Source organism: Arachis hypogaea, chromosome 8 (genome assembly GCF_003086295.3).
Source record: "Arachis hypogaea cultivar Tifrunner chromosome 8, arahy.Tifrunner.gnm2.J5K5, whole genome shotgun sequence".
NCBI classification, from domain to species: Eukaryota; Viridiplantae; Streptophyta; class Magnoliopsida; order Fabales; family Fabaceae; genus Arachis; species Arachis hypogaea.
In genome coordinates this window covers 50842664-50854759 of record NC_092043.1, presented here as the reverse complement: position 1 = coordinate 50854759, position 12096 = coordinate 50842664, and positions in this window count along the sequence as shown.

The following is a 12096-nucleotide window of genomic DNA, read 5'->3' as shown; positions in this document are numbered from 1 at the left end:
ATATTATTTTTAAATAATATTTTATATTTTTTATGAACATATTTACTTAAAATAAAATAAAAACAAATATAGATATAGTATATTTTTAAATTTCAATTTAATTTTTTATTTTAGAAGAACAAGGTTAATATAAATTAGATTTTTTAGACATCTTAGCTATAAAAAGTTTGATATCATGAGATAAAATCAAGTAGAATAAAATAAGTGATTATATTATTTGATTCTATTTATAAACATGAATAGATAAAAAAGTAAACTAATAATTTTCTATAATAGAACTTAAACTAGAGAAGGTTAGTTGGAGAAAAGAAAGTAAAAGATAATGTTTAAAAGAGATTAATAAAAAGTTCAATAGAAAAAAGAAAAAGAAAAAAAGTAATCCGTTACATAAATATTAATGTAGAATCTGAAAAAGAACCACATCTAAAAGACTAAACTTAATCATATGTTAAAAGAAATCATTTTAATTATAATACAACCTTCAATCATAGAGTAAACTCTAAGTCTTTTTTATTTTTTTTTTTGGCCCTTAGTCCCAAAAGTTAAACAGAAAAATTTTATCAGTCCTAATACAAAAAATCCCAAAAAAAAGTTAAAACAAAGCCTGTTCCACTCAATTTTAAGTCCTAACACTATTTCACAAACAAACATAAAACATAACTGAATAGAGTGGATTCTATATATAAAATTAGTCTAGCCTAGCCTCGAGACTGACAAAGAGTAGTATAAGAATATTTATTTATTGTCCATCGAGTACACCTTTCGGTCTTATCTTAGGCATTAATTCACTCTGTGAACGAATCTTGCGAAAAAATTCTTAGGTTTTCGAGATATTGGATTGTCATCAATGTTTGTGTTACTCAAGCTGACATTTTCGCTACCGCTTCGTCTACCACTACTCGTGTGGGTCCTTTCTTCTATGGTGAAATACTCTCATACCGATTTATTTTTACATCACTGTGATTGATGTAGGGATAATTGAAGGTTGTGGTAGGCTTAAAGAAGGGGGGTTGAATCTATGCCTTCCTTTTAAGTTGCTGTTATGACCCTTTTTAAACAAAATTACAATTCTGATTCTGTTTGAACTCAACAGCGGAAATTATGAGACAAATTATTTTTGTTTCATGAATATCAGAAAACAGAACTCAGCAGATAAGAGAAAAGCTAACACCAGCATGTATCCTGGTTCGATTGCCTTGTGCTATGCAACCTACATCCAGTCTCCTCCACAATTATGGAAGAATTTCACTATAGTTAACAGTATTACATACGCCAATTTCACAGGATTGACCAAATCTTTTCACACTCAAGTTCTAACCTAACTTGACATTGGCTATGCTAATACCTAACTATTCCTTTTAGTGCTGACCCAACTAAGAAAGGGATACCAAAACAGGTACAAGATACAAGACACTTAACCAACCTAAAGAAATCAGAAAATAACTCTAGGCTTTTCTCTCAAGTGTTTCTCTCAGCCTTTTTTTCACTCATGGCTTTTTCTTAAGCTTTCTCACAATGCCTTTTCTCTCAAGAAATTACAGAAAGATAAACTTAGAAAAGTACATTACAATCAGTAAGACATGAAGGAGATTGATTTCATCAGCAGCCTATTTGTTATGTGCAAAACCAGATTCGCAAACCTCAGATGCAGTTCTTCAGTATTGGCCGAATGCTTCTTTGAAAGAAAGCATTATCCAAGTAGAGGAACTTCTTCACAGAACACTGTTCTCACTCTCTGGTTTTCTCTCCTTAGTTCTGAATGAGCAGGAAATCTCTCCTTGCATGTTGCTGGGATCTTCTCCCAAGGTCAACTTCTTGAGCTGTGTGCTTCACCAACTCACCTTTCACTTTTTTCCATTTACCTTCAAAAATGGAATGCCGGAACAGACCCTTTTTTGCTTGACCGAAAGCCTTAGATCAGTAAAGATACAAGTTTCAAAGGTAAACTTGAATCTAAACCATTGATGATGTGCTTTGGCTCCAAGAAACTTTGTGAACCCTTGATTTACGGCAACAGTGATCAAAGGCTTCTTTCTTCATTTAACCATAAATGGGTATGAGGGGAAAAGAAGCTTCAGCAAGTTACTTTGGGGTACCAATAATGGAAAGATCTTTCTAATTTGTCTAAGATCTGATTTTGCCCTAGCTTCTGATTTCTTTTTCTTTCTTTTTTGTAGCTAACCCCTATCTTAGCCATTGAAAACCAACTTGGTCCCCAAGATACATTTGTGATCGTGGATGCACAGCAGTGTAGAATAGAGAACACTTTTTCCATTTATTCAGAAATGGTAAAACAGAAGATTTGAGATGAAGTGAAGAAAGTAAGTTGCATGCAAATGAAAATAAATCACCTTTTAATTTCTGACTTAGTTTGATGTGGGTGATTAGACATTTGCTTTCTGAATAAGCTTTCTCTTTCTTGTGTTTTGTTGCTGACCAAAGCAATAAGATAGAGTGAAGACTTCAATCTTGTATGATAAGCTTGGTGGGATCAACTTGGGTGAGCAACTCGGGTTTGGGTTGGTTTTCTTCATTCATGCAACCCCGTTTGCTTTCTATTCATCACCTTTGGGATTCTATTATTTTGTGACCCATTAGAATAGATTTAGCTTGCTTTGAGTTGGGCTATTATTGATTAGTAGCCTTCTAACTTTGATTTTATTTTCATCCAATTTGGCTGCTCTATTATATTTATTTTTGGTCTGCAACATATCATCATCAATAATCAACACTAATTATTTACTTTGCTTAATAAAATAATGTTTGTCATCACTAATTAATTTAGTTAATTTCTTAAATCAACAATCTCCCCCTTGATGACAAACATATTTAAGCAATAACCAAAAGGAATTGAATTTTAGTAAAGTTAGAAAACTTCCCTTTGATTGATGTTTCTTGCTTTAGTGTTGCTCCCCTTTCTTTTTCAAAGTTAACTCCCCCTTGATTTGTACTCTTCTTTTCTTTCCTGTTTGTATTTACTTATAGAGAGCACCATAAAGAGCTACACAAAAATATTTTGACTAAAGGAGTTTAAATAATCAACACTACAAATTTAGCCCAATACTCAACATATTATGTCAGCAGCAAAATCAAAGTATCAAGATTAATCAAGGGCAAGCCAACAACATATGAAAGCAAGTTTCAATTGTTAGTGGAGATACATTCCATGTAGCAGCACAGTTGCAAAACAAAATTTATAAGCTCAACACTATCATCAGCAACAATCAAAAGTTCACAATTTAAATCAAAGAAAATTCAATAGCATTCCGCAGCTATTACTCCCCCTTTTGTCATCAAGGGTGGACAATAAGCAAGATCAACAAAAACAACACCTTAATCCCTGCAAGAAAGTGTCAAAGACTTTCCTTTGATGATACCAGATTAGCTTGATGTGCTCTCCCTTTCTTTCCTATGAGTTGCTCCCCCTTAATGTATGCTTATCGCTTAACCTGAGGGCACAAACAATAATGCCAACACAACAATTCACCAGCACAACATAAAGTTTAAATGACTTAAATTCATCCAAGTTCAGTTCACAAACAAATCAAACAGATTTCAGCTCATAAACACAAGTCAATTAACAAACACAATACTAGTCAAAACTAATATCCAATAATATCAGTAAGTCTTATGTCTTATCAAGCCTCATATATGCATTTTTCTCCCCCTTTAGTCATCAAGGTGGGAAAAATAAAACAAAACAGGACCTGCAAAAAAAGTGTGTTAGAGACATGTTAAAGCTAAATGTTGCGTTTTGAAATACTAAAAAATTGGAAGAGAAATAAAGATCATATTTCAACCCGCAACACCATAGTTATATAATAAAACTCACAATGTGCAAAGACCAATTCTTGGTAAAGACTCATTAGAACCAAAAAGAGAGTTTCATATCACTTGAAGGTTTCAAAGAACAAAAAGAGACCACATGTGTAATAAGATTCAAGCTTGGTCCATGTCCATTTTTACATTACAAAATCCAGATCTCTTATTTCTTATTCAGCAAATGTCTCTTTGACCCAAAAGTGAATTTCCAAAAGCATGCAACTGCATCACCTTTTGAAATAACATGAAAAGACCTGACCTCATAAAATAAAGATTTGATTTGATTTGAAAATAAAACAGGAAATGAATTTTAAATTTTGAAAAACCAAAATATTAAACTGAAAAATCTTTTTGGATTATAAACATTGAATGAAAAGTTATTTAAAAATTACACAGCCCATCAACCAAAAAATGTAACATTCATATATGGGCCAGAGATAGTTGGATTTAAGAAAACACATTGGACCACTCTAGATCTGATTTTGAGGTTGGCCCAGATTATCTTTCATTTGAAACAAGCCCATAACACGCTGGCTTGATGGAGACGTTTATTACCTGCCCAGAATTGTCTCATACCTGTTTATGAGACAAAAATCTCCAGCAAATACATCAGCAATTTTCAAATAAAGAATCATAACTCAAAATTCCTAGACAAGTCCTAAGCATACAGAATCTATTCTCAGCTAATGGTTTTGTAAAAATATCTGCTAATTGCTCCTCAGATTTAACAAATTGAATACTAATATCCCCCTTTTGGACATGTTCTCTTATTGAGTGAAATTTCACTTCAATATGCTTAGTCCTTGAGTGCAAAACTAGATTTTTAGAAATATTAATGGCACTCATATTATCACACATCAAGGGAATATTTTTAGCCTTTAATTTGTAATCAGCAAGCTATTTTTTTAACCATAAAAGCTGAGAACAACAAGAAGAAGCAGTTATATACTCAGCCTCTGCAGTGGATAAGGCCACATTTGGTTGCGTCTTACTTGACCAAACATTTAAGGACTTCCCAAGAAAACAACATAGGCCTGAAGTGCTCCTTCTATCAACTCTATCACCAGCAAAATCTGCATCACAATAACCAACTACAGAAAAATCATCAATCTTAGGATACCAAAGACCAAAATTAGATGTGCCATGAACATATCTAATGATCCTTTTAACTGCCGAAAGATGTGACTCTTTAGGTTTGGATTGGAACCTGGAACACAATCCAACACTTTGCACAATATCGGGTCTAGAGGAAGTTAAGTACATAAGAGAACCAATCATTCCTCTATACCTAGTCTCATCAACATCTTTCTCAGTTTCTCCCTTATCTAACTTAGAACTAGGATGCATGGGTGTTCCCATGGGTTTGGCATTTTCCATACCAAATTTCTTAACTAATTCCTTGGCATACTTTTCTTGATGAATGAAAATACCTTTTTCAGTTTGTTTAATTTGTAGCCCAAGGAAGAAATTAAGTTCACCCATCATACTCATGTCAAATTCACTTGTCATGAGTTTTTCAAATTCAAAACAAAGGGATTCATTTGCTGATCCAAAAATAATGTCATCAACATATATTTGGACTAGAATAAAAGAATCATTAGAATTCTTGATGAATAGAGTTGTGTCAGTGGTGCCTCTTTGAAAACCATTTTTCAAAAGAAAAGAGCTAAGTCTCTCATACCAAGCTCTAGGAGCTTGTCTTAAACCATAGAGAGCTTTAGTTAATTTGAAAACATGATTAGAATGTTCTTTATTTTCAAAACCAGGAGGCTGCTCCACATACACTTCTCTATCTATCACACCATTAAAAAATGCACATTTCACATCCATTTGATATAATTTAAAACCATAAAATGCAGCATAAGCTAAGAGAAGTCTTATGGCTTCCATTCGGGCAACAGGGGCGAAGGATTCATCAAAGTCTATTCCTTCTTCTTGGTCATATCCTTGAGCCACTAGTCTTGCCTTGTTTCTTGCAATGCTACCATCTTCTCCCAACTTGTTCCGAAATATCCACTTGGTGCCGGTCACTTTCTTTCCACTTGGCCTTGGAACCAAAGTCCATACTTGGTTCTTTTCAAACTCAAGAAGCTCATCCTCCATAGCTTTAACCCAAGAAGGGTCACTAAGTGCTTCCTTGACGTTTTGAGACTCTATTTGTGATAGAAGGGCAATGTTGGATCCTTCATTTGCCTTTCTAGTGGAAGACCTTGTTTGCACTCCATGAGAGACGTCCCCAATGACAAATTCCTCAAGATAATTCTTCAAGAATCTCCACTCACGAGGTCTGGTGGACTTGGAGGCAGATTCAGTCACCAAGGGATTCTGGGTGCTGCTGGTTGTAGGATTTCCTTCAGATTCATGAGACAAAATGAAATTATCTCTTGAATTTTCAGCATTTGCAGTTTCTGGTTCATCTTGTTCAGAATTTTCTTTTCCATGATTTTGAGCAGTTTCATCCTCCTTTTGAGTTTGATTTCCTGCATCACAATCTTCCAAAATGCTTTGCACCAAGTTAGTATCACAAAATGTAACATGTATGGACTCCTCAATAATTCTAGCATCTTGATGATAAACCCTATAAGCTTTACTAGTTGTGGAATATCCTACAAACAAACACTCATAAGCCTTTGGATCAAATTTACCCAAATTTTCTTTGTTATTTAAAACAAAACATTTGCATCCAAAAATGTGCAAGTAATCTAAGTTTGGTGGGTAGCCTTTCCAAAGTTCATAAGGGGTTTTCTTCAAAAATTTCCTTATGATTGATCTATTTAAAATGTGGCAAGCTGTGTTAATCGCTTCAGCCCAAAGGAATTTTGGAACATTACTCTCACAAAGCATAGCTCTTGTCATCTCTTGTATGCTTCTATTTATTCTTTCCACAACACCATTTTGTTGTGGTGTTCTTGGACAAGAGAAGTTGTGAGATATTCCAAATTCCTCACAAAAGGTTTCAAACAAATTATTTTCAAATTCAGTTCCATGATCACTTCTTATAGAAGAGATTTTCAAATCCTTTTCATTTTGAATTTTCTTGCAAAAAGGTTCAAAGGCCGAAAAGGCTTCATTTTTGTGTGCAAGAAATAAAACCCAACCAAACCTAGTATAGTCATCCACAATTACTAAACCATAATGTTTACCACCTAGGCTTTGAGTTCTTGTTGGACCAAATAAATCAATGTGTAGCAACTCAAGTGGTCTTTTAGTAGAGATGTCTTCCTTTGGTTTAAAAGAACTTTTTGTTTGTTTTTCCATTTGGCAAGCATCACAAGTGATGTCTTTGTCAAACTTTATCAAAGGGAGACCTCTTACTAATTCTTTCTTTACAAGTTTGTTTATTTGAAACATACTTGCATGGCCCAATCTCTTGTGCCATAACCACTTTTCAGATTCTTTTGAGTGAAGACAAGCTACATTTTGATCCTTTAGTTCATCAAGAGTAAGTCCATACATATTATTGAAACGCTTGGCAACAAACATCACTTCATTTGTCTTTTCATTAACAACACAGCATTCAAGCCTTTTGAAAACAACTAAATATCCTAAATCACACAGCTGACTTATACTCAAAAGATTGTGCTTTAAACCACATACCAAAAGTACATCATCAATGAAAGTAGATTGCTCATTACCTACTTTTCCAACAGCAATGATTTTACCTTTACCATCATCTCCAAAGGTCACAAAACCTCCATCATACTTATTTAGTTTGATGAAGTAGGTTGACCTTCCAGTCATGTGCCTTGAACATCCACTATCCATGTACCACACGTCCTTTTTGTTCTTGGATGCTAGGCAAATCTGCATGATGAGTTTCAAGTAGCCTTAGGTATCCAAATTAATTTGGATCCTCTGAAGTTAATCCATCTTGGTTGCCCAAGTGCGTTGAAATCACAAACAATATTGTAAACTTTGTTTCCAACAACTCTTTTTTTAATGAAACATTGTACATATGAGTGACCAAATTTCTTGCAATTGACACAATGATTTTCTGATGTGTGTCGCTGAGCTTGAGGTGAGTTATATTGCTTGAAATGATTAAAGTGTTGAAATTTTCTGGTTTTTGGAGGAGATGCATTTCTTTTGACAAACTGATTTTTATTAAAGTTATTCCTCTTTACAAAAGCATTTTCACCAGAATTTCTTTGAACATTTTTACCTTTCGAATATGAGGTTTTGTTGTAAAATGGTGGTTTCTTGAAAACAACCTCATTTTTCGAAATGTAACCCAAACCTGGCCGGTTTGAACTCGGTTCAGTTCTTGGTGAAGGCTTAGTTTCACTTGTGTATACTTCATCAAATTTTTCTTCAAGTGTTGGAATATTTTCAATACCAGATTTGTTTGTTATAGTTTTGGTATTTGATGAAGAAGCCACAAATTTTATAGAGAAAATATTAGAAACTACATCTTCCTTGGCTATGTAGCCTAAACCAGATTTTTCAAACAATGGTCTTTGACTTGCAAGTAATTTGTCCAAGTTACTAGAACCTTGAGCAAATTTTGCTAAGTCACCATTCAGTCTTTTAATCTTATCATTTAATCTTTCATTTTCAGCAATTAACTCGTGTGAAGGATCCACAATGTGCTTTCCTTTTAATTTTTCAAGTTCAGATTTTAGAAATCTATTTTCTTCAATGATGTCCAAAGCACATTCAGTTTCCTTCACTTTTTCTTTTAAAAATTCATTTTCAGCTCTTAACACATCTCTTTCAGATCTACATTCATTGTATTTGTCAAGCAGTTTTGAGGTGTTTAAGGTCAGATCATCAATAATAGCATGCAAGTCCTCAATGGTCAAATCATAATAGTTTACCTCATCAAGATTGTTGTTTCCAGCCATGAAGCAGTCTTTTTTATCTCCTTCAGATTCTTCTTCTTCATTTGAGTCATTTTCGAGATCCTCCCAAGCTGCCATGAGTACTCTCTTCCTTTCCTTCTTTCCTTTGTCCTCCTTTTTGAGCTTCGGACAGTTTAGCTTGAAGTGTCCAGCCTCCTTACAGTGATGGCACGTCACTTTGCTCAAGTCGATCTTGTGCTCTTTTGAACTTGAACCTTTGTATTTGCCCTTATTCTTCATCATTCTTCTAAATCTCCTAGCAAAAAACAAAAGTTCGTCATCTGAAATACCATCACTAGACTCACTCTCTTTTGGTTCTATTTGTGACTTGAGGGCTATTCCCTTTTTCTTTGAGTCTGTGTTTGTGTGTGTGGCTTCATAGGCAAGGAGTTTTCCTCTCAGCTCATCATAGGTTATGGGACTTATGTTGTTACTCTCGGTTAGGACAGTGACAGTGTTTTCCCATTCTTTTGTGAGGCTTCTAAGGAGTTTTCTCACCAAGGTTTGTTTTGCATAGTTTGTACCCATAGCATCAAGGTTGTTGATTATGATTGAGAATCTCTCAAACACTTCATCAATGCTTTCTCCATCCTTCATGCTAAACATCTCGTACTCTTTTCGCAGCATATTAATCCTCGTTTCTTTTACTTGTTTGGTGCCTTCGTGTGTAACCTAGAGTTTTTCCCAGATTTCTTTGGTTGTCTTGCATCTAGACACCTTCCGGTACTCTTCAAAGCTGATAGCACAGTGAAGAAGGTTGATTGCTTTAGCATTTAGCTCTATCTTCTTCTTATGATCTTCATTCCATTCAGCTTCTTCTTTTGGAGTCACCACTCCATCAGCACTTGTTTTTGTTGGGATCTTTGGACCGCTTACAACGATCTTCCACATATTGTAGTCAATGGATTGGATGAAGATCCTTATCCTTTCTTTCCAGTAGGAATAGTTCTTCCCGTTGAAGAAAGGTGGCCGGTTGTTTGACTGGCCTTCAGTGAGGGTGTAAGCAACTGTGGCTGTGCCCAAGTTGTTTGCCATTGGATCTTTGCTCCAAGCGGTTAAGCTTGATTCTTGAGACCTTAGCTCTTGATACCAATTGAAGGTTGTGGTAGGCTTAGAGAAGGGGGGTTGAATCTATGCCTTCCTTTTAAGTTGCTGTTATGACCCTTTTAAAACAAAATTACAATTCTGATTCTGTTTGAACTCAGCAGCGGAAATTATGAGACAATTTATTTTTGTCTCATGAATATCAGAAAACAGAACTCAGCAGAGAAGAGAAAAGCTAACACCAGCATGTATCCTGGTTCGGTTGTCTTGTGCTATGCAATCTACATCCAGTCTCCTCTACAATTATAGAAGAATTTCACTATAGTTAACAGTATTACATACACCAATTTCACAGGATTGACCAAATCCTTTCACACTCAAGTTCTAACCTAACTTGACATTGGCTATGCTAATACCTAACTATTCCTCTTAGTGCTGACCCAACTAAGAAAGGGATACCCAAACAAGTACAAGATACAAGACATTTAACCAACCTAAAGAAATCAGAAAATAACTCTAGGCTTTTCTCTCAAGTGTTTCTCTCAGCCTTTTTTTCACTCATGGCTTTTTTTTAAGCTTTCTCGCAATGCCTAATCTCTCAAGAAATTATAGAAAGATAAACTTAGAAAAGTACATTACAATCAGTAAGACATGAAGGAGATTGATTTCATCAGCAGCCTCTTTGTTACGTGCAAAACCAGATTCGCAAACCTCAGATTCAGTTCTTCAGTATTGGCCGAATGCTTCTTTGAAAGAAAGCATTATCCAAGTAGAGGAACTTCTTCACAGAACACTGTTCTCACTCTCTGGTTTTCTCTCCTTAGTTCTGAATGAGCAGGAAATCTTCTTTTATTCTCCTTGTATGTTGCTGGGATCTTCTACCAAGGTCAACTTCTTGAGCTGTGTGCTTCACCAACTCACCTTTCACTTTTTTCCATTTACCTCCAAAAATGGAATGCTAGAACAGACCCTTTTTTGCTTGACCGAAAGCCTTAGATCAGCAAAGATACAAGTTTCAAAGGTAAACTTGAATCTAAACCATTGATAATGTGCTTTGCCTCCAAGAAACTTTGTGAACCCTTGATTTACGACAACAGTGATCAAAGGCTTCTTTCTTCATTTAACCATAAATGGGTATGAGGGGAAAAGAAGCTTCAGCAAGTTACTTTGGGGTACCAATAATGGAAAGATCTTTCTAATTTGTCTAAGATCTGATTTTGCCCTAGCTTCTGATTTCTTCTTCTTTCTCTTTGTAGCTAACCCCTACCTTAGCCATTGAAAACCAACTTGGTCCCCAAGATACACTTGTGATCGTGGATGCACAGTAGTGTAGAACAGAGAACACTTTTTCCATTTATCCAAAAATGGTAAAACAGAAGATTTGAGATGAAGTGAAGAAAGTAAGTTGCATGCAAATGGAAATAAATCACCTTTTAATTTCTGACTTAGTTTGATGTGGGTGATTAGACATTTGCTTTCTGAATAAGCTTTCTCTTTCTTGTGTTTTGTTGCTGACCAAAGCAATAAGAGAGAGTGAAGACTTCAATCTTGTATGAGAAGTTTGGTGGGATTAACTTGGGTGAGCAACTTGAGCTTGGGTTGGTTTTCTTCATTCATGCAACCCGTTTGCTTTCTATTCATCACCTTTGGGCTTCTATTATTTTGTGACCCATTAGAATAGATTCAGCTTGCTTTGAGTTGGGCTATTGTTGATTAGTAGCCTTCCAACCTTGATTTTATTTTCATCCAATTTGGCTGTTCTATTATATTTATTTTTAGCCTGCAACATATCATCATCAATAATCAACACTAATTATTTACTTTACTTAATAAAATAATATTTGTCATCACTAATTAATTTAGTTAATTTTTTAACTCAACAATAATTATCAGAAATTTGCATTAGATCTATCCCTAACTCATTGAGTTAGGTTCTCTTCTCACTCAAACCACTGGATAAGTAGAATTAACTAAGAATTTTATATATTTATAGGGTTGGCTTTGAGTTTAAGGGTTGATAATGAAACTGCAGACACAGATAATTAATACCAGGATGATGTATTTTTTTTAGTTTATTTTCAGTAAATTTTAAAATTTTTTTGTTGGTAATTTGGGTTTTAATAATAAATCCATCTCTTTAGTGAAAAAATTGTGTATGTTGTTTTGGTAAATAAAAAAAATTGTAATTAGAGAGATATTGTGATAATGTCTAGTCAATAATTAATACAAAATGGAGAAGTGTGAGTCAGTAAAATATTAGTGGTGAATTTTGAATTGTGGGCATATTAACCAAAATTTTAACTTCGTAGTTGCTAGAGCTATTTGAAATACTTATCATACCCTCTTAATTTGATTGATATATCAAGAGTGGTTTGGTGTTTTATTTGAA